Here is a 21,401-nt window from a genome sequence, read left to right as displayed (position 1 = left end):
AAATAAGTTAATACTTATACAGATGCCTGATATACTGAGCAGCAGATATTAAGTGCTCAATACAGGCTGCATTGACTCTAACTTGAATGAGTTGCTGACCACAAATGTCCAAACCACAAGTTCCTCTCACTGCTCATGTTCCACATGCTGGTCTCTTATAAATTGTTTCTGCAAGAAGGAAATGTCTTGCAAAAGGAATCAAATACTTCTGGCTTCTCACAGTAAACCACATCTCCTGCATAATAACATTAAGCAGAAAATGAAGGTAATTTTTTGATATTGTCAGCCAAAATTCCAATGTTTGAAGGACAGTAGGATTTCACTTTACTCTGATTCATTTACATGAGTATGCAGTTCAAAATAGCTGCTAAACAGCTTATAGGCGCACCTGTATATATAGAGCTTATGCAAAATATTGAAAGCAAACTAGTTGTAGGTACATTGAGATTAGAAAGTGTTGTAAGTTATTGCTATAACTGACAGAACATTATGAACTCTTCATTATAGATTTAGAGTCTTCTCCGATTTTCTCATTTCCAGTCCTTTAAAATTCAAAATTGGATCATATTTTATGCTTGCAGGGTGTTTTCTCAATAAATATAGCCTTTCACATTGGTTTCTTTTTCTGTTTCTGCACATCTGGTTGGTTATGTCTCCAATTAAATTGCATTCCAATTTATCTTATAATAGTAATAATAATAAAACTTTTGCAGATCAAATAAAGCCTCCCCAAGGAGTTGTTTCTCTCATACCCTGGCTAGAGTGCAGCTAATTCTGAGCAGTCAATAGTGGTTTGGATCTATTATATTTTACTCACAAGGACTGAAGCTTATTTTTTTGTTCTGCTGGATTTGTTTATTTGTTTGCTTGTTTTGAAGGAGTGGAAGAAAATTGGCAAAATATATCATTCCAAAGTTGTGTTTCTTTTATTCATTTATTTATTCATTCATTGAACAAGCACTGAACTATGGATTGTGCCTCCAGTCCATTTTGTTCTTTTTGGCATAGGCGTTAGAACCATATGGTAAGAGTAATTTTTTTTCTTTTTTGTGTAATTGATTTTGTTGTTTGTTTATTTTTAATGAACACAAGAACCTCTCTCCCCAAGTAAATACTTTCCCTTTTAATTGGTTTTTATTTTGGAATGCTTGCATTCTAAACTCCCCTTCCCCCTGACTTTTCTTTTACCTTGAAAGCAGTAAATTCTCAAAAAACTTGGATCCAAGCAGAGAGATATTGAATTTTAGATCTCTAAGCAACCATAGAAATAATGTTGGTAAAATACTTGATATACTTGATCATGCTGTGGGTAAATGCTATGTTTGGCCAGAAATATGTATGACTGAATATCCTGAATGGCAATCTTTCAAAAAAAGCTCCAGAAATCATTTCAATGACAGGAAATGGATCAGTACACTTAGTAGTCTCTAACAGCAGAATAGCACTTTATTGATTTTCATGTGTCAATCCTCAGAAAATTCTTTAATGATAGAATAAATTGGTTTTATTAACTTTATTTTCTTACTTATGAGAATACAAAAATACATATTTCTCATTAACAAGTCAATTAAAATTGGCATGGTAAGAAAAGGCAACCTCATAATGTAGCACTTAATGAGACAACTTTTAAGGAAATACTTCAGAATTTAGAGTCAATATCACACCCTAATTACACTATATTCTTGTTGTTTACTTATAGTTACCTAGAGGAAATGAAAACTTAAGTTGTGATTACTCTTCTTTTGGTCTAATTTTTTTTTTTTGTAAAGAGTCCCAGGTATAAGAATTTTCCAAGCCTTGAGCAACTTACAGAGTCATATTTAATAGTATTTTAAAGATAATTTCTATTATCTAGATAACTTATTCTTGATGAACTTGGGGGACAGATAGCTGAGGATTATTTGTGGTTGAAGGTTACAACTACCCTTGGTGAACCTGTTTTGCATTTTCTAAGCTAGAACTTAATCATTTGATTTTGTAAACCCTTGAAATATGAATTTGAGTAAAGGTGCCTAATAATAATAATAATAAAGACTTAAACTTAGCTTTAGGTACCTAGAGAGGAGTCAACTCAGGATGCTTTACCATTGAATATCATCAACTCATATATTGCTAAAAGTTCTGGAGAAGGAACTAGTCTCAATATGTATATATATATATATATACACACATATATATATGATTAATTCCCAACTTATTGCTCATTTTGCATATTTGTTATAATAATTTGTGTAGGAAAGAAAGGTAAACCATAATCTCTCAGAGGTACATCAATCTTGGGGAACATCACATCCAGACCTTTTATTTTATAGGTGGAGAAACTGAAACCCACTTGAAAGGACATCCTCCAATCAGTACAGCAGAGAAGACAGTATACATTTCTAAAATTGCAACTTGGAAGGAGAACTAGGAAGCAAAGTGAACTGCATGCCATAGCTATTAAATAACAAGACTCTTCAGGCCGGCGCCCAGGCTCAATAGGCTAATCCTCCACCTGCGGCGCCGGCACACCAGGTTCTAATCCCGGTCAGGGCGCCAGATTCTGTCCCGGTTGCCCCTCTTCCAGGCCAGCTCTCTGCTGTGGCCCGGGAAGGCAGTGGAGGATGGCCCAAGTGCTTGGGCCCTGAACCCCCTGGGAGACCAGGAGGAAGCACCTGGCTCCTGCTTTCGGATCAGCGCAGTGTGCTGGCCGCAGAGCACCAGCCACGGTGGCCATTTGGGGGGGGGGGGTGAACCAATGGAAAAGGAAGGGGAGGAGAGGAGAGGAGAGGAGAGGAGAGGAGAGGAGAGGAGAGGAGAGGAGAGGAGAGGAGAGGAGAGAGGAGAGGAGAGATAACACAGATATCTTCCATCCACTGATTTACTTCCCAAATGGCCGCTACAACCAGGGCTGGGCCAGGCTGAATCCAAGAGCCAGGAATTCCATTCAGGTCTCCCACATGGGTGGCAGTTGCTGAAATATTTGAACCATCTGTCTCTACTTTCCCAAGCACATTAGTGGGAAGTTGGATCAGATGTGGAGTAGCCAGAACAGCTTTGACATGGAATGCTGGCATTGCAAGACTCGGCTTAAACCACTGCACCAAAATACCAGTCACTAGCATAGGCTTCCCTGGCCTAGTTTTCCCTACACAGTGCCTAGGCTAATATCTACCTCACACCCTCATTTTCTCTTCAGTTATTATTCTGCATTGACCTCATGATCGTTGAATTAAAATCCCATTTTCATGTAGGTTGTTGATTGTGGGTTCAGTGGTAAGGAAGAAGAATGCTGACTGAGAAAACAGAAACATGAAAGGATCTCTTGTAAGGAAGCCAGGTAAAGAGACAGAAAGAAGACGCAAATGGATGGGGAAATCTGGGACAAAGTGAGGATATTTAAGGAGAAAAGTATTCTCAGCAGGAGGAACTAGTGAGGTTAATGTGAGGGCTGAGGACATCCACTGGAGATCCTTCTTCATGTGCCAAACTGATCCATTTCCGTGGGAGTTAGCAAAGGGATTCCTCACCCAGGATTCAGACATTTACTGCCTCAGATCAGTGGGCTAGAGAAAATCACAGAAGAAAAAGAGAAATTTGAGATATTTTGTTTGATTATGTCGGAGGGGTGGTAAAGAAACAGAAAGCTGTAAAGGGGTGGTAAAGAAACAAAAACCTGGCTTTTGTTACAGTGGCCATAATGGCGCAACTGTTGAAAGTTTACAGTAAGAACAACAGATGCCTTCAGGTTGTGCTTTAAATAATGCAGCTCAGAGACCTATCAAAATAATCACAGATTGTGGAAATACCTTGTTCATTTTTTGTAAAAAGATTTTATTTCTTTATTTGAGAGACAGAGTTACAGACAGTGAGAAGGAGAGACAGAGAGGGAACTCTTTCATCTGCTGGTTCACTCCCCAAATGGCCACAACAGCCAGAGTTGGGCTGATCCGAAGCTAGGAACAAGGAGCTTCTTCTGGGTCTCCCACATGAGTGCAGGGACCCAAGGACTTGGGCCATCTTCTACTGCTTTCCCAGGCCACAGCAGAGAGCTGGATGGGAAGAGAAACTGCCAGTACTAGAACTGGTGCCCATATGGGATGCTGGTGCCTCAGGTGGAGAATTAACCTACTGTGCCAGTGTCGGCACCATTGATTTTTTAAATACACTACACCATGATTTGTCCTTGACCATGAAATGATGGTGTAAATGTGCTTGTTAAGTAAGTTCATTAATTTACTCATTCAATAATGAGAAACTACTCTAAGTTATAATTTATTTGAAAAGGTTTTGAAAAATACTTGTTTCCTAATTGACAGACACCACATTCAGTCTACCTCAATGCTGTTTGAAGTTAATATTGAGCATTGAAAGCACCTTTAAAGGATAATTTTTTAAAGATTTATTTATTTATCTGAAAGCAGAGTTACACAGAAAGAAGGAGAGAAGAGAGAGAGACAGAAAGATCTTCCATCCACTGGTTCACTTCCCAGTTAGCCGCAATGGCCGGAGCTATGCCAATTCGAAGCCAGGAGCCAGGAGCTTCCTCCAGGTCTACCACATGGGTGCAGGGGCCCAAGGGCTTGTGCCATCTTTCACTGCCTTCCCAGGCCACAGCAGAGAGCTGCATGGGAAGTGGAGCAGCTGGGACTTGAACCAGCGCCCATATGGGATGCTGGCACTACAGGTAGCAGCTTTACCCACTATGCGACAGTGCCAGACCAAGGATAATTGTTGAATTGAGGTCTCTCATTATGAGATACTAACTCATTCGCTCATCTATCAAACATTTATTCAGTTTTTTTTTTCTTCTAAGATTTATTTATTTGAAAAGCAGAGTTACAGAAAGAGAATGGGAACAGAGATCTTAAATATACTGGTTCACTCCCCCAAAATGACCACAACAACCAGGGCTGGATCAGGTTGAATCCAAGAGCCTGGAACTCCATCAAGGTTAAACACATGGCTGATCATCTTCTGCCACCATCACAGGCACATTACCAGGGACCTGGATTGTAAGTCAAATAGCTAGGACTGGAACCAGCGTTCATATGGGATACCAGCACTGCAGGAGGTGGCTTAACCACCGGCAGCACAATGAAGTCCCCCTACTCAGTGTTTTCTTTGTGCCACAAGCATGGTCTGGGTCCTGAGAATTAATGAATGAATGGGTACACGTCACTTTGTGAATATACTAAACTTTTCATAGTAAATACGTTCCTGAAAATTGAACTATAAATTGAGTCATGAATAAATAAACTAACAGAGACTGATATTTGGAGGGAACCCTGAGGAAAATCTTTATGGTGTTACATAGAAAATCTTTTTGTAAAAAAGTTGTCATATTTTTGCATGTCTTCGTCCTGAATTTCTACATGCTAAATAGGAATACCACCTGTACTTTGCTCCCCATTTGTGGGGTAGTAGCATTTCAATTGGCTGCAGAATCTTAAATCATTTTCTTTCTCAACATTAAAAAATGTTGAATGGCCAAACACTCATCAAAAATGTCAAAAATGTTTTCATTTTTGAAAATCTACTCTAAATTCTGAAGTGGCTTGATTAGGTTAGAGTGGTTTTTATATCATTTTCTATAACCACTTAACTTAAGGGTAACTTTTAATGACATCTTACCAAGAGCTTATAGAATTTTAAAGCAATCAGGGTTTTTTCCTTCAAATATAGTGTGAAGAAAATTAAACCAATTTATGCTACATATAAGGCCTTATCTGAGTTCTATATTTATGTTGTTAAGAATATGCAATATGATTTTTAGCTTTATAGTGTTACCTTATATTTGTAAATCACTTTATATTTTTAAAGTAATTTAATGAGTTATCTCTTTTAAATCTTGTGTAGCAAACAACTGACACATAATTTCATTTCTTGTTCTGTAAGCTAATGTATAAATTTACCCAAACTGATTAAACTAGAACTTGTTTTGATTCTTGCTTCATGTTGCAGTCTGTTTTCCTCTTCTATTCACAGGAAGAATTGTCTTTAAGACTGGAATATAGGAGAAAGATTTTTATCCCACTCTTTACTGATTCAATATATTTCTTTTTTCACTTCAAGGTTTGGAGTGGTGACTCCTCTATATGAGCAAACTACTCTGAGAATCAATCAATCAGAGTAGTGATATGATAATGCATGATGGTTGTCCTTTCTTCATATCCTCACCAAGACATTTTATTGCCTTTTTCATTATAGCTATCCTAATAAGAATAAAATAGTACCTCATTGTGGGTTTTTCTTTTTTAATTTATTCATTAGAGAGAGAGAGAGAGAGAGAGAGAGAGAGAGCATGAGCCAGAGCTCCCATCTCCTGATATACTCTCCAAATGCAAACAACAGCAGGAGTTTGCTGAGGCTGAAACCAGGACCAGGGAATCCAATTCATGTCCCCTTAGTGTCAGCAACTGAACCACTTGAGTCATCTCTGCTTTATCCCAGGGCCCACAACATCAGGGAACTGGAATCAGGAGCCAGAAATGAGGATTGGACCTATGCATTCTGATATGGGACATGGACGTATTATCCTCTAGACAAAACACCTATCCCTCGTTATGATCTTTTTTTTTTTTTTTTTTTTTTTTTGACAGGCAGAGTGGACAGTGAGAGAGAGAGACGAGAGAAAGGTCTTCCTTTGCCGTTGGTTCACCCTCCAATGGCCACCGCGGCCGGCACGCTGTAGCCGGCGCACCACGCTGATCCGATGGCAGGAGCCAGGTACTTATCCTGGGGTGCAGGGCCCAAGGACTTGGGCCATCCTCCACTGCACTCCTGGCCACAGCAGAGAGCTGGCCTGGAAGAGGGGCAACCGGGACAGAATCCGGCGCCCTGACCAGGACTAGAACCCAGTGTGCTGGAGCCGCTAGGTGCAGGATTAGCACATTGAGCCACGGTGCCGGCCAAACTCACTCATTTTAAAGGGAAGGAAGCAACTGCCACCAATCCTGAGAAGCTTCATAAAAATTTGCAAATTCCTTATGAAATATACATGAGATCCTCTTGTATTTTTTTAAATCTTGTTACAGGATTTCCTTTTAAAAATATTTATTTATTTGAAAATCAGAGTTACTGAGAAAAAAGTAGAAACAGAGACAGAGAGAGAAAGAGAGAGAGAGAGAGAAATATCTCCATTCACTAGTTCACTCTCCAAATAGGTACAATTACCAGGGCTGGGCTAGGCCAAAGCCAGGAGCCAGGAGAATCTTCCGGGTCTCCCAATTGGGTACAGGAACCCAAGGACTTGGACCATCATCTGCTGATTTGCCAGGCACATCAGCAAGGATCTGGATTGCAAGTGGTGCAGCCAACCAGCACTCAAACTGGCACCCATATGGGATGCCAGCACTGCAAATGGTGGCTTTACCTGGTACACCACAGCACTGGTCCTACCCATTTTTGTAGCCTCTTTCAGGCTGCTCTGTCTAAAGAACAGAGGTGGGTTAAACAACATGTGCCTGGAACATCCCTTCAAACCATTCCATTCCCATGAGCTTCTTACAAATGGACACACACATCTAAAATACTCACTTTTGAATTTACCATTTTGCTAATTTTCACATATTATTCAGAACAGAATTCTTTCATCCTTAGTTAGAAGAAAAGGTTCATACTTTTCAACAGAGAGGTCTTATTTCATACAAAAAAACAAGATTGTAAGTTCTCCATGGTGCTTGTTGTATAAAGAGAGAGAGAGGGAGAGAGACCAGCGTATCAGCTGTTTGATTATACAGGACCTACTTAGCCTAGTTGATCAGTTTTGTGTAATATTGAATAAAGCCACAGACATGCAGAGAACCACTCTGCAAGTTCACACAAGAGTCAGTGCTATTTCCTTAATCTGGTAAATCTTGAGATAATGAGCACTTTCTGAATAAACTTTGCTTAAAAAAAATTGGCGTAGACTTCTTTAAAAATCTAATTCCCAGAAAAGGTACTATATTCATCCTAACCAGCTCCAAGGCAAACAGTGTGATTAGAAGTACATTCATAATTCAACGTGGTTAAATGCCAAGGGCCAAAGAGATAGCACTCTGCTGGCCAGTGTGGAGTGAGATGACATTCATGGTTGATTCAGCTCCTTGCAGCAAGCTGCGTAATTGGAGAAACCGAAGGAAGTGACCCCAGCCATGTGTCCTAGTGGTGTCAAAATATATTCTTGTCAGTCTGACAAGTGGCCAGTTTGAAGGGTCTTTTCAATTAAAGTAAAAATGGTGTTACAATTTTTAAGATTTTTGGAAATACTAAATCTAAAGTGAGAATGAAGGACTAGAGTAAAAGAACTATCTGTCTCTAGTAACCATGGACATAAGAAAAGTTTCTTATAGTTCCCAAAGTCTTTTGTTTTAAATCATCTAATTTGAGTTCCAGACTGTATAAAGTTGAGGTTAATATGTGCATTTCTTTTTTAGATGAAGAATACAAGGCAAGAAGCATTTAAGTGAGAAGCAGTTTAGTCTAGTAGTTTGAAACAGAATATTGGGTGTCAGAGCTATTGAGTGTGAGTTTCCTCTGTGCTGTAACCTGGAAGTGAGCTGTGACAAATTATTCCATGTCTCTGTCATCAAATCAGAAAAATGTTGATTAAAAATGGCCACTTTGCAATTAGGTTATGGTGGGGATGAAATCAAATACCATGTGTGACTCAGTTACCTCCGTGGACAACCCATAGTAGTTATAAGGAACATCTTATCTGTTAAGACCATATAAGCAAAGGCACATACTTCAAATAAGAACCATATAAGGAAGCTGACATCTACTGATTCCCTATCTCAATCTCTTTCCTACACTTTTTCTGTCTCCTACATAGTATAACACTCTTTATTTAAGTCATGGTTATTCAATCATCACAAATACAAGGATTCCTTGGTATGCTCACAAAATTATGATAGTCTCAGGATTATTTCACATTCATAGTATTTATTCCACAACACCTTGCAAGTGCACATAGAGCTACACCATGCACACATGAGATGAACAGACTCACAAGATACAGTAAGGCTTAGTCAGCAAGAGTCGAGAAAAGGACACCTGTGGACTGAAATAAGAGAGAGAAGGTTTTGTCGTGTTTATGTTTGTTGTTGTTTTTATTGGTTGTTAAGCACAGGAACAGACCAAGATAATCCCTGGAGTTCAAACTCTGGTAAATAAGGAGAGGAGGGGCAAAGAAACTAGTATGAGAAAAAGGATCAATCAGAAAAGAATTCAAAAAGAAAGGTAAGAAAAGCAGAATTCAGGGGTTGTGGATGTTGACATTGTTTTACAAGGGGTGTGAGACCAGACTGGCGAGACTTTGACCTTAGTGGCAGGGCACTCTCTGCAAGTCTCTTTGGTGGACCTCCATGTGTATGATTGGACTGGTTCAAAGGTAAGTGACTTCTTTCACTGTTAACTGCCACAGAAGATGATAAAATCCATTGCCATACCTAGCTTAGTATCACACTTTAATTTGATCTTTAGATAAAAATAAAACGAAATGTGTGCATGTGTTGGAAGTGGGGGTGGGGGTCAGTGTATGTTTCCTTCCAGGAACAATTTTTACTCTAATACTCTCATTCCCTGCAATTCATGGCTTATGGAGCTGGCTCTAGTTTAAGGAACAGCTGGGAAGCTGGCTCCCTAGCCTTCAGGCCACTATTGACTACAAGTCTTCCAGCACAACCAGATTAATGGGATTGAGTACAACTATAGTAGGTTGCACTAATTAATCAATTTTATTTTACTTTATATACTTGCAGTCAAGGCTTTTACATTTAGCATGCAAATTTATGTAAATTAAAATTCAAATACATGCAAACAGATATGCAAATATGTGTCCCTAGATTTGCTAAGGAAAAAAATCTGGTAGCCCTACTGTAAGTTCCTAAAATGCAGCTGGGGGAAGGGAGAGAACTTGAACTATTCTTGCAGCTTGATCTGCCTTTCATTTGTTAATATATGCAAGTTGAAAATGAAAATAAAAACATGTTTTACTTCAGCTGCTCCCTATGTTATAAAATAGAAAGCTGAAAATCTGCAACAATAACAGGAACAAAATCTGTGTCTCCTCATTGAGATAAGAATTCCAAACTTTTATTTATTCCAAAATCATCTGCCTGTAGGCATGGAATCTCATAAGTGCAGGTTTCTCACTTTTAATTGATCGGATTGAAGTTATAACTAAACCCAGGGGAAATGTTCTTAGAGCCTTAAAACACAAGACCTTATAATATAAGCTTTGAGCTGGATATAAATTGCTCAGGAATCCACAAAAGAAACTCAGGAGAGTAGGAGGAAAATTAAATAATGAAAAATTACAATTTGATTAATTCATATTGAACAAATATTTTATTTAAAAGATCATTATTTGCTAGTGAGCTCAAGTTCATGGTCAGAAGCATCTTCTATGAGGGTTGAAATGGAAATTTCCTATGGAAAAATATAAGCCAGAAGCTTAATTGAAAATATATTGCTGTGGATGAGATAGTTACACATTACAGTTATTTACAAATAGATATAATCATTTAGAAAGTAGTAAATGAGTGATAACTCATAAATCAATAACTTAGGATAAACTCATAAATCAATAACTTAGGATGGGCACTAGCCCAGGTGACTGAGACCTGGATTTACCATAGGTTTGCTGCTTTATGGTATGGTATGCTATGGCATTTGTCTTCATAAGGAATAGCTATGACATGCCATGACATTTGACCACATGATATGACATTTGTCTACAGATCCTCAATTTTCTCATTTGTAAAATAAGATAATAGCAATTGCCTGACCTCCTTTAAATATTACCACATTTTCCAAATGAAAAGCAGTTAAGTGCTAAATGGACTTTAATTACTTTTTCAGAAGTTTATCTGTGGTCATTGCCAAGTTTTCCTTTCTGGGAGGTCTCTAACCACTGGAGACTTGGTTATAGATTCAATCTGATCAATTAAAGATTAGCAAGTTTGTATAAGAAGTTCGATGTCTCAAGAAAGATATTTCTGCTATAAGTTTAACTTGAAGTTAGCTCAAAGAGGAAACTTACCTGCTAACAAAATAGTGAAAGGGGACCATTTCTCAAATTTGGGATCATTTTCTTCTGTGTACATGAGACTTTTTGATAAACGATTTAAATGCTCCTCCCAGGTTCCATGATCTAGTTATGATAGATTCTGGTCTCTCTGTTTTTGTTTTTGTTTCTGTTTTTTTTTTTTTTCTTAAAATTTATTTATTTGAAAGGCACACAACACACACCCCAAAACTCTGGTTTGGGTTCACAGGAGTCCTCATTTTGTATCTCAAACCAGTCTGTACTGGGTGACTTTTCATGTCTCTGACATCTATCTCTTCTCAGCTGCTATCAATATTTGGGGCAATGGTCCTCTTGTAATTTGTGCCAAAAAATATCAACTGCTTAAAGTAATTTGCATTTTATCATTCATTCACTCATTCATTCATGTATTATTTTTTTGCTCTATGAATATTGTTGGATATTCAGCATAAATGTGACATGATCTCTGAAGACAAAAATTTATTTACAGTCTAGTGGATTAGAGAAGACATATTACGTCCACCAAACGAAATTTGCCCTCATTTCCTGGATGTGAGAAGGAAAGTATTCTAATGTCTGATAGAAACTATCTCCAATAATCAGCTAAAAAGCATTTGATTTGGTCAATAGATGCAAAAGCCAACATTTACTTAGAACAGATTGTCAGAATCAGGTGCCTGCTTTAAGAAAATTAACCTTGTATTATTGACCTCAGGGACAAAGGTGAAGTCATGCACATGTATGTGTATATGTGTGTGTGATGTGTGCAAGGCATCTTTGCTATACCTTACATGAGAAATGATGAGTGCATGACAATGAAAATATCTGAAAAGAGGTATGACTCATGAGTAGTATAGGCAAGTGATTTTTTACAGCAATTGTAGGAGAAGAAAGACACAAATATGAAGTCAAAATTTTCTGCCCATGATTACGGGTGGAATGGAGCTATCATTAACAGAGAGTAGTATGGGTGATTGTGTGATGGGAAGATGCTGGGGCAGAGAAAGTGAATGCAGTTTAGAGTTTGTCTAGCCACAAAGGAGGAGATTTGGTGATGATTTGGTACATAACTGTCATAGAGACCAGGAAAAGCCAAATGAGAATCTGGAAGAGGGGATAGAATTTCTTATGATACAGAAATTAGGTGACACTCTGGATGTAGGTGAGTTTAAAGGAGAAGGTGTTAGGGCTGGCTTGTGATACAGAGAGTAAAACCACAACCTGTGGCACCAGCATCCCATATGGGTGCAGGTTCAAGTCCCAGCTGCTCCACTTCTTATCCAGCTTCCTGCTAACGTGCTTAAGAAAGCAGAGGATGACCCAAGTGCTTGGGACCCTGTACTCATGTGAGAGATCCAAAAGAAGCTACTGGCTCACTCCCAAACATTGTAGTCATTTAAGAGCGTGAACCAGCAAATGGAAGATTCTCCCCACCCCCACCCCCTTTCTCTAACTCTGCCTTTCAATTAAGTAAAATAAATTTAAAAACAAAAACGGAGAGAGTAGTAGGGAGAGAAGAGCAAGGCTGCTGTTGCCTTTGGGAATACCTAAATGCAAGAGCCTGCTTACCAAGCTGGAAGTAAACAAGACTCAGTAAGCCACAGTGCTCTAGGGAAAAAAGAATACAGTTTCTGTAAAGTGAAACTGAGGGGCATTGGGCATGCTTTCTTTCATTCTTAGATGCTACAAAAAAGAAGTGAGGAATGAGCCACTGGGTTCATGAGTTGATAGCGGTGGTATAACCTTGACCTTGATTGAATATAGCATAACCAGTAAAAGAAAAGTCATGGAAATAATGAGCAATTAAAAATTCATCTATATATTTTAAGTGTAAAAGGCAAGAATATTTGTCTTTTTTTTTTTTTTTTTTTTTTTTTTTTTACAGGCAGAGTGGACAGTGAGAGAGAGAGACAGAGAGAAAGGTCTTCCTTTGCCGTTGGTTCACCCTCCAATGGCCACCGCGGCCGGCACGCTGTAGCCGGCGCACCACGCTGATCCGATGGCAGGAGCCAGGTACTTATCCTGGGGTGCAGGGCCCAAGGACTTGGGCCATCCTCCACTGCACTCCTGGCCACAGCAGAGAGCTGGCCTGGAAGAGGGGCAACCGGGACAGAATCTGGCGCCTCGACCGGGAATAGAACCCGGGGTGCCGGCGCCACAAGGCGGAGGATTAGCCTTTTGAGCCGCGGTGCCGGCCCAAGAATATTTGTCTTAAAGGATGCTGGCTGAGTGGGGGGGAAGAGAATAGAGAAATATTTGAAAATATTACACAGTAATTATGTATGATTAGTAGGAATATGGGTGACTTCAGTCCCTACCTTTGCATTTATATTTTTTACCACATTGGCTCTGTAATTGAATAACGCTGGTGAAAAGTATTGGGACTTTGATTTTTGAAAATGAGAATAGAGACTTTAAATGAGGAATTCATTTTGAGAAAAGGCTAAAGGAACTCCTGGCATATCCCTGGGGAAAGGAAGATTTTCAGAGGGTCAACATTAAAATTGCCATTTTATTTTGTGCAGAGATGATTTAGTTTCAGCCAAATATCATCTATCATGTTGAACTAATGTTGTTAATTTGCATTTTATTTGCTTTGTAGTTATTTAAATGATTTGTTTTGATTTTGTAATTGTATATGAGCTGAAAGTATAAGGAATTTGTACCTAGTTTTGCAATTGTGAGCATCTTTGATATCTATATTTAGATTTTGCAAATTTATTATATGTACTTGTGTATTTTATAATATCTACATATTTATGATGTATAACATATTAATATATTTTATAATTTATATATTTTAAAGGAGGTCCTGAGTTGCCTAGGTTTGATAAACACTGCAGTAATTCTGAGCTACTGAGTATTTGAAATGCAGTTCATAGCAACGGAATGAGCTTTGTATAAATAAAAAAAAGATCGTAAAATGTCCCAATAATCTTTTACATTGGTTAAGCTTTGAAATAATATTATTTTGGATATATTGGGTTAAACTATCTATCTATCTATCTATCTATCTATATGATTAAAATAATCTCTTGGGGCTGGTGCTGTGACTTAGCAGGTAAAGCTGCAACCCGTAGTGCTGTCAATCCATGTGGGTGCAGGTTTAAGTCCCAGCTATTCCACTTCCAATCCAGCTCTCTGCTGTAGCCTGGGAAAGCAGAAGAAAATGACTCAAGTCCTTGGGCCCCTGCACCCACATGGGAGACCCAGAATAAATTCCTGGCTCCTGGCTTTGGATTGTGCAGCTTTGGCCATTGTGGCCATCTTGGGAGTAAACCAGCAGATGGAAGACTTCTCTCTGCCTCTGCCTCTCTGGACCTCTGCCTTTCAAAATAAATAAATCTTTTTAAAAATCTCATCTGTGTCTTACTTTTTAAAATGTGGCTACTAAGATAACAAAATTCCATGAAGGGCTTCCATGATTATTCTACTGATTGGTGCTGAATGAGGGTATTTTTTTGTCTGGCAGCAGGCTGATCCTCCATCTATAACCATCCAGAATCCACCACTAGAAATTTTCCTATTTGCCTGAAATTCAGTGGCTAAGGTAGGGAAGAGTTTTGGGATGGAGACATGACGTTATGGGTAGCTTGCAGTGCCCTCGTAGCTACTGTCTTCCAGAAGATACTTCTGTGTACCAATTAAGCAGGGCTAATTTGGTTAGAAAAATCAGTACTCAGTGCTCAGAATTAGAGCACAATATAATATTATTAAATATGCTAAGTCTTCCAAATATATTTTATTATTATTTTCTCTACAAATTAGATGAAACTTCAGAATTCTTTCCATGAAATTAACTATAACATTTTCTTTTTAAAATATTTTATTTATTTTTATTTGAAAAGTATAGTTACAGAGAGAGGGAGACAGAACAGAGAGAGGTTTTCCATCCACTGGTTCACTCCCCCAAATGGCTGCAATGGCTGGAGCTGAGCCTATCTGAAGCCAGGAACCTGGTGCTTCTTCTGGGTCTCCCATGCAGGTGCAGGGACCCAAGCACTTGGGCCATCTTTCACTGCTTCCCAGTCCATAGCAGAGAAATGGATCAGAAGAGGAGCCGCCAGGATACCAACTAGAGTCCATCTGGGATGCTGGTGCCACAGGAGGATGCTTAACATACTACGACACAGCACAAGCCCCTATAACACTTTCTTTAGCAAAGTTGATGTTAGATAACAAAATGTGAAAATACCCTTGCAAATAAATGTCTAATGTGTTCTGTATATTCTAGTCAAGAGGAGCATGGCCTGCATTTTAGTCTGTTCCAGAAGCTATAACAAAATACCAAAGATTGGGTGGCTTAAATAATAGACCTTCATTTCCTCACAGTTCTGGAGGCTAAGTTCAAGATCAAGGTGCTGGGGCCACTGCTGTGTTCCAGCATGTTAACATCCTGGCCTGAAGCACTGGCATCCCATATGGGTGCTGATTTGAGACCAGATTGCTCCACTTCTAATCCAGCCCTATGCTATGGCCTGGGAAAGCAGTAGAAGATGGCCCAAGTCCTTGGGCCCCTACACCCGTGTGGGAGACCTGGAGGAGGCTCCTGGCTCCTGGCTTTGGGTCGGCAGAGCTCTGACCGTTATAGCCAATTTGGGAGTGAACCAGCGGGTGGAAGACCCCTCTCTCTGCCTCTCCTTCTCTGTGTAACTCTGACTTTCAAATAAATAAATAAATCTTTAAAAAATATCAAGGTGCCAATCAGTTCAGTTCCTGGGGAGTCCTGAGGACTCCTTTCTTTGTTTTCAGGTGGCTGCCTAACCTATGTATCCCTATATGACAGAGAATGAGAACACGGTGTCTTTTCTTCTTCATGTTAGAGTGTCAGTCCTATTGAATTTGGACTCCATACTTATGTTCTCATTTAATATTTATCAATTCCACAATAAGACTCATCTCTAAAGCAAACATATCAAGGTTTAGGGCTTCAATGCATGATTTTGGGAGGAGGGGTTACACAAACATTTGGCCTATAACTTATTGTCTCACAGAAATTCTTTCTACAATAATTATAGTCATGAGGAATCAGTGAGGGGGCAGATAGTTGCTCATTTATCTTGTTAAAGTTAACTTGGGTTGCTCCTCTCAGTGTCATGCTCCCTGAAGATGAGTGTGGCAGAAATTTTAACAATCAGTTATGACCCAGGAACCACAGGACAGCTTAGTCTATAATGACAGTTTGCCACCAACATACCATGTGACCTCCAAGGATGTTCTTGGTTCTCTGGGTATCAATTTTTTTATCAGAAAATAAACCTATTTCTGTTTTTAATTAGTGGGTAAGGAGAAGAGGAGACAGGGAAGAAAGGAAATAAAGAATTTCTGTTATTCTGTATGAGGTTGTAGGCATGAGTATAGTTTAGCAGAGAAATTTCTAAATCAAACCAATGTGGGGAATACTTGTATGACTGTTCACAGGTAGAAACCCAGTGTTCTGTGATACATTTGCTTTTGCTCCATGATCAAATGGCTATCTTCCCGTGATTTTCATCATTCTACAATCTATTTTTATTCCCAAAGTTGAGAAAGGTAGTGTAAAATATCACTCATTATGTACTAGGGGTTCATTATCTAGTTTACTTACATGGAGGATAATAGAGAGGATAGGGGGTGAGGAGGGCAGAAAAAGAAAGTTAAGAAATAAATAATGGGTTAACATCAGAAATATCAACATTTTTCAAAAATTTATTTAATTATTTGAAAGGCAGAATTACAGAAAGAGAGGAAGAGATGGAGAGGGAGCAAGCTCTTCCATATGCTGGTTCAATCCCCAGATGACCACAAAAGCAAGGGCTTGGCTAGCCCAAAGTCAGGAGCCAGGAGCTTCAGCCGAGTCTCCCACATGGGTGTCAGGGATCCAAGCACTTGGGCCATCCTCCACTGCTTTTCCCAGGCCACCTGCAGGGAACTGGATGGAAAGTGCAGCATCTGAGACTCAGGTCAGAGCCTATATGGGATGCTGGTGTTGCAGGCAGTGGTTTTACTGGCTGTCCGCAGTGCTGGTCCCATTTTGTTTTTTTAAATTGGCTTGAAAGAAAAATGATTGAAGAGGAATTTTAGGAAGATTTGCTCCAAAACATAACCGGACTTCCCTCTTCCCTCCTTTGTAAGGAAGAAAACAATTATCCATGTTTATACATAATGAATTTTAAGAATAGAAATAACCTCAATAAAATCCCCTAATTTCACACAGATAGAAACTGCTCCTGGATTTTTCACACAATTAAATGTGAATGATGCATTCTCCCTTGCTTGAAGATGGGTTTAATTTCCATATAGTATGGACCCAAGGTCTCTGAAGGTCCTTGCATTGTGCCTCTGAGGACCTACACAAAGTCCAGCAATATGACAAAGGTGAATGATCTCACTCCATGAAAAAATAAATGGCTCATTCATGTTGTGGTACTTGAGATTCAGTACTACATTGGTACCAGCTTCAGGAAGCAGCTTTCCCTACCATGGAGACACTGATGAGAAAGACAATAAAAGAAAAATTGTTATTCTTCAACAGATCAGTTATTCACTTGTTTCTGAGGATTTTAAGGTCACTTTTAATCAATTGCAAGCACAGATTTTTCAGTTTAACCTCTGTAAATGAATGAATCAATTACACCTTCTTAATATATCTTCAGATCACAGCGAAGTGAGTGGTGCAGATGTGGTGAATCATAGAGGTTTGGAGTTGAGCCCAGCTCAATTTCTTCATGAAATTATATTGCAAATGACTTTGGCTGCTGTAGATGGGTGCTACTGTGCAATTAACTGATATCCAGAACCCATTCTTTACCCATTCTGATGGACCTTCTCTGCTATAGAATCCACAAATCACAGGACAATATTTCTCAGATTTCTCAAAGCCAAAGATGTATGGAAAGTTGGGCACTTCCAGTGACAGACACCTGAGCTTGGTTTGGAAGGGAATGATAAGGTGAAACCATCATGTTGCTGTTCCTTTGGCTGTTTCTTCTTGTTTCCATGGCTTGGAAGTTGATGTTTATCTGATACAGCTCATGGGTGTTGTGTCTTAAACATGGGTATCAAGAGACAGATGCCAACTGCCGCTGTGGTATAGCAGACAAAGCCTCTGCCTGAAGTGCTGGCATCCCATATGGGCAACAGTTTGTGTTCCATCTGCTCCTCTTCTGATCCAGCTCTCCATTATGGCCTGTGAAAGCAATGGAAGATGGTCCCATGCTTGGGCCCTTGCACCCAAATGGAAGACCTGCAAGAAGCCCCTGGTTCCTAGCTTCTGATAGGACCATCTCTGTCTGCTGCGTCCATTTGGGGAATGAACCAGTGTATGGAAAATCTCTCTCTCTCTCTCTCTGTCTCTCCCTCTCATTGTCTGTAAATCTACCTCTCAAATAAATAAACAAATAAAAATATAAAAAGAGATAGATACACTAATGGTGTTGGTGGTTTATTATTCCAGTGATCAATCACTAGTCTCATGATTAAAGAGAACTAGCTGGGGATGCAGTGGTTTCCTTTTCCTGGCTTTCTGATTCTTTTATCCCATTTGGGAAGCAATGCTCTTGGCCTGTGTAGTGTCCACAGCATTTCTCTACTCTCTTCCTTACTGCTTAGTTTACTAAAGTTCAATCCTACATCCAGATCAGGACTTACAAACTGGTCATGATGAACCCTTTCTTAGCTGCATGCTGAAACCATGGTGAGTTGGTGAATTGTGTTCATGATTAGGGCTACTCAGGTATGATCCAGCTCCACAGGTTATTTTCAGTTATGAATTCATGGAACAACACACTTGAGAATTTCATTCCTATGGTTTTAAATGAACTGGACAAGGCCCTAGCTCTAGAGTAGTAGGGAAAGAAAAATAAAATACATTTACAAACAATTAGAATCATTTTAGGGAGAAATTACAAAATAAAAATTAAGAATGATAATAAATATAGACAGAAGGATTATTTAAATTGGGAATAATATTTGACTCAAAACGCAATGGGCAAGAAGGAATAAGATTAACAAAATGCCAGCAAAAAGCAGATCACCTGAAGAAATAGCAAATGCAAGCTTTCTAGAACATGAATAGGATACAGATTACTGAGGAAGAAATATGAGACTGTGAGGCTGAAATGCAGTTACTGAAGAAGACAATTTTGCAGCATGAGTCTGGAGAAATAGGTAAAGTCCAATCATATGAAGCCAATTGGCAGTGGCCAAGAGTAGGATTAGTATTTAATTATGGCAAGCATCTTATAGTAAGGGAAATAATGTCTTATGATTTGCTTGAACATCACCTACCTGCTGCCTCCAGAATGTGCAGCAATAGGAAGTTGGAATGGAGAATGGAGCCAGGACTCAAACATAGGCACTCTTATGTGAGATACGGGTGTCCCAAGGGGTGGACTAACTGCTGTGCCAAACATCTGCCCCTGACTTGCTCTTTAAGATCAGTTTGGCATCTGGGTGAAAAGGGACTATGAATGTTCAGTGGTGGAAGAAATTAAACAGGAATGGTGCCCCTGCAGGAGTCTAGGCAATCTGTGACAGTGGTCTTGGCTGCAGGGATGGCCGTGGGTCAGAGGAAAAGACAATCATGAATGACTTATGGGATTTCTAGCATAAGCAATTGGATGACTTATGGTGTTAAATGCAGATGATTGAATTAATTTTACCATTAGTTTGATTTTCTAGAGAACTGCAATTGAAATCTTTTGCAAGAATTTGCCATTGATGTTTCTTATTAAGGAGTAGCATTTGTCTGCTACAGCTTGAGTTATGATCTTTCTTACTGACTCATTGATAGATAGCACCTTGGGGCAATAACTTCATTGGTATTCAGCACCATTCATAGTAAGCTATTTCTGCTGAGTATACTAGAGGCACCTTACAAAAAGCTAAAAATAAATAAATAAATAAGTATTAGGTCACCTTAGCTAATTCATATAATTGTTTCCATTAATAATTAATTTTAATTTTGTTTAATTAAAGTTATAGAGTGGGCTGAGCTGAAGACATAATGCGATTGGTTTAAACCAAAGAAGCTTCAAGCATCACACATACCTGAGGTGCTTAGTTATTTTCTCACAACCGGAATCCTCAATTGTGCTCTTCCTTTATGAATTTCTCTGGCGATGCTATTAAGCCATTTTTAATTCCACAACTAAATTAGAAAATTTCAAGGACTTTTGAACTACAGGGAGAGGCAAGAAAGAAAGAGAAAGAAGGGTATCTGTTAATTTTTCTGTTCCGATGTGTATATGAGAATTGAAGACTTTCAAAAATAAAATATTGATTTTGAAGTAGGCAGGCATACAGGTTAAAATTGGTCAGATTTGTGAACTGGAAGACCACGCCCCTTTGTGACCTCATGCTCCTACCTGATGCTTTTGCCACGCCCCTGTGTGGCCTCATTCCCCTACTTGGCCACACCCGGCCACACCGGGGTGCCCACCAGCCAATCAGGTTAATTAACCACTCCCCTTTGGAGTGGGTTAAAAGCCTAGGGCACAGTGTGCCCGGGCCCTGCTCTTCTTCCCTGGCCTCTTGCCAGGACAGGGCTTGCTGTAGCCCTGCGCCTCCAGGGCATATGGCCTTCGGGCCATGTGCTCTAGGCTTCCTGGCCTAGATGCTCATCCACGTGACTGGTTCCTGGTGCTTGGTATGAACCCCTATTCACTTCTCTCCCCTAAATAAAGCTCTCACCCTTCTATGAATCTTTCTCCCTAAATAAAAGCTTAAAACGTACCATGCTGCCTCGTTTATCTGTGCCAGTATTTAGAATTCTTCTCTAAATAATAGGCAAGAACCCTCTCGGGCTTATTAATATCGGGGATTTAGTAATAAGCCCGTGGTGAAATCGTAAGGCACCCCAAATTCCAGTAGTGCATGTGGCACCCCAGATAACATTTCTAGGGAACTTTAAGGGGCCACATTTCAGGGTAAGTTTTAGGGGGTCTTCTCCGATTTCAATTTGACAAAATAGATGAAAAAAATTATACCTATACACATATGTGGGTCCTTATCAACATTTTCCAATGTCTGTGTTTAATTAGAAATAGGGTCATTTCAAAGTCAAGTTGAGCAGAATAAGAACCTGGGAACGAATATATGCACAACACTGCTCACAATTCCTGTTTTAAATGCCATGGATAGGTCCTTATTTATTTCCTTTTATCTACTATTTAGTTTCCCACGTCTATAGCTGATCTATTTTCAGACCATCCTATCCCAGTTTTTGCCAGATCTGAACATGAAAAAACTCATTTACATTTATGAAGGTGTTATCGTTAAAGTCAAAGTAACATAGCCTTTTTATGTATTACTTTATATTTTCTTTTTTCAGCTTTCATTTTTATTTTACATATATTACTAATTTTTTTAGTTTTTTTTTTCTTGTTTGAGGGATTTATTAATACAT

General features: G+C 39.2%; 1 long non-coding RNA gene across 1 annotated transcript in view; it reads right to left on the bottom strand.

Moving 5' to 3' along the window:
• LOC103349327 (uncharacterized) overlaps positions 1-20,176 on the bottom strand; it is a 61,684-nt gene extending 41,508 nt beyond the window's left edge. Inside the window, exon 1 of the long non-coding RNA XR_007921482.3 lies at positions 20,045-20,176. This is a non-coding gene — a long non-coding RNA (uncharacterized LOC103349327). The remainder of the gene's footprint in view (positions 1-20,044) is intronic.
• Between the last annotated feature and the right edge of the window lie 1,225 nt (positions 20,177-21,401).

Source organism: Oryctolagus cuniculus, chromosome 10 (genome assembly GCF_051225735.1).
Source record: "Oryctolagus cuniculus isolate XC-2025 breed Fujian yellow rabbit chromosome 10, ASM5122573v1, whole genome shotgun sequence".
Classification (NCBI taxonomy): Eukaryota; Metazoa; Chordata; class Mammalia; order Lagomorpha; family Leporidae; genus Oryctolagus; species Oryctolagus cuniculus.
Note: the sequence above shows the minus strand (reverse complement) of the source record. Positions and strands in the feature narration are given on the sequence as shown.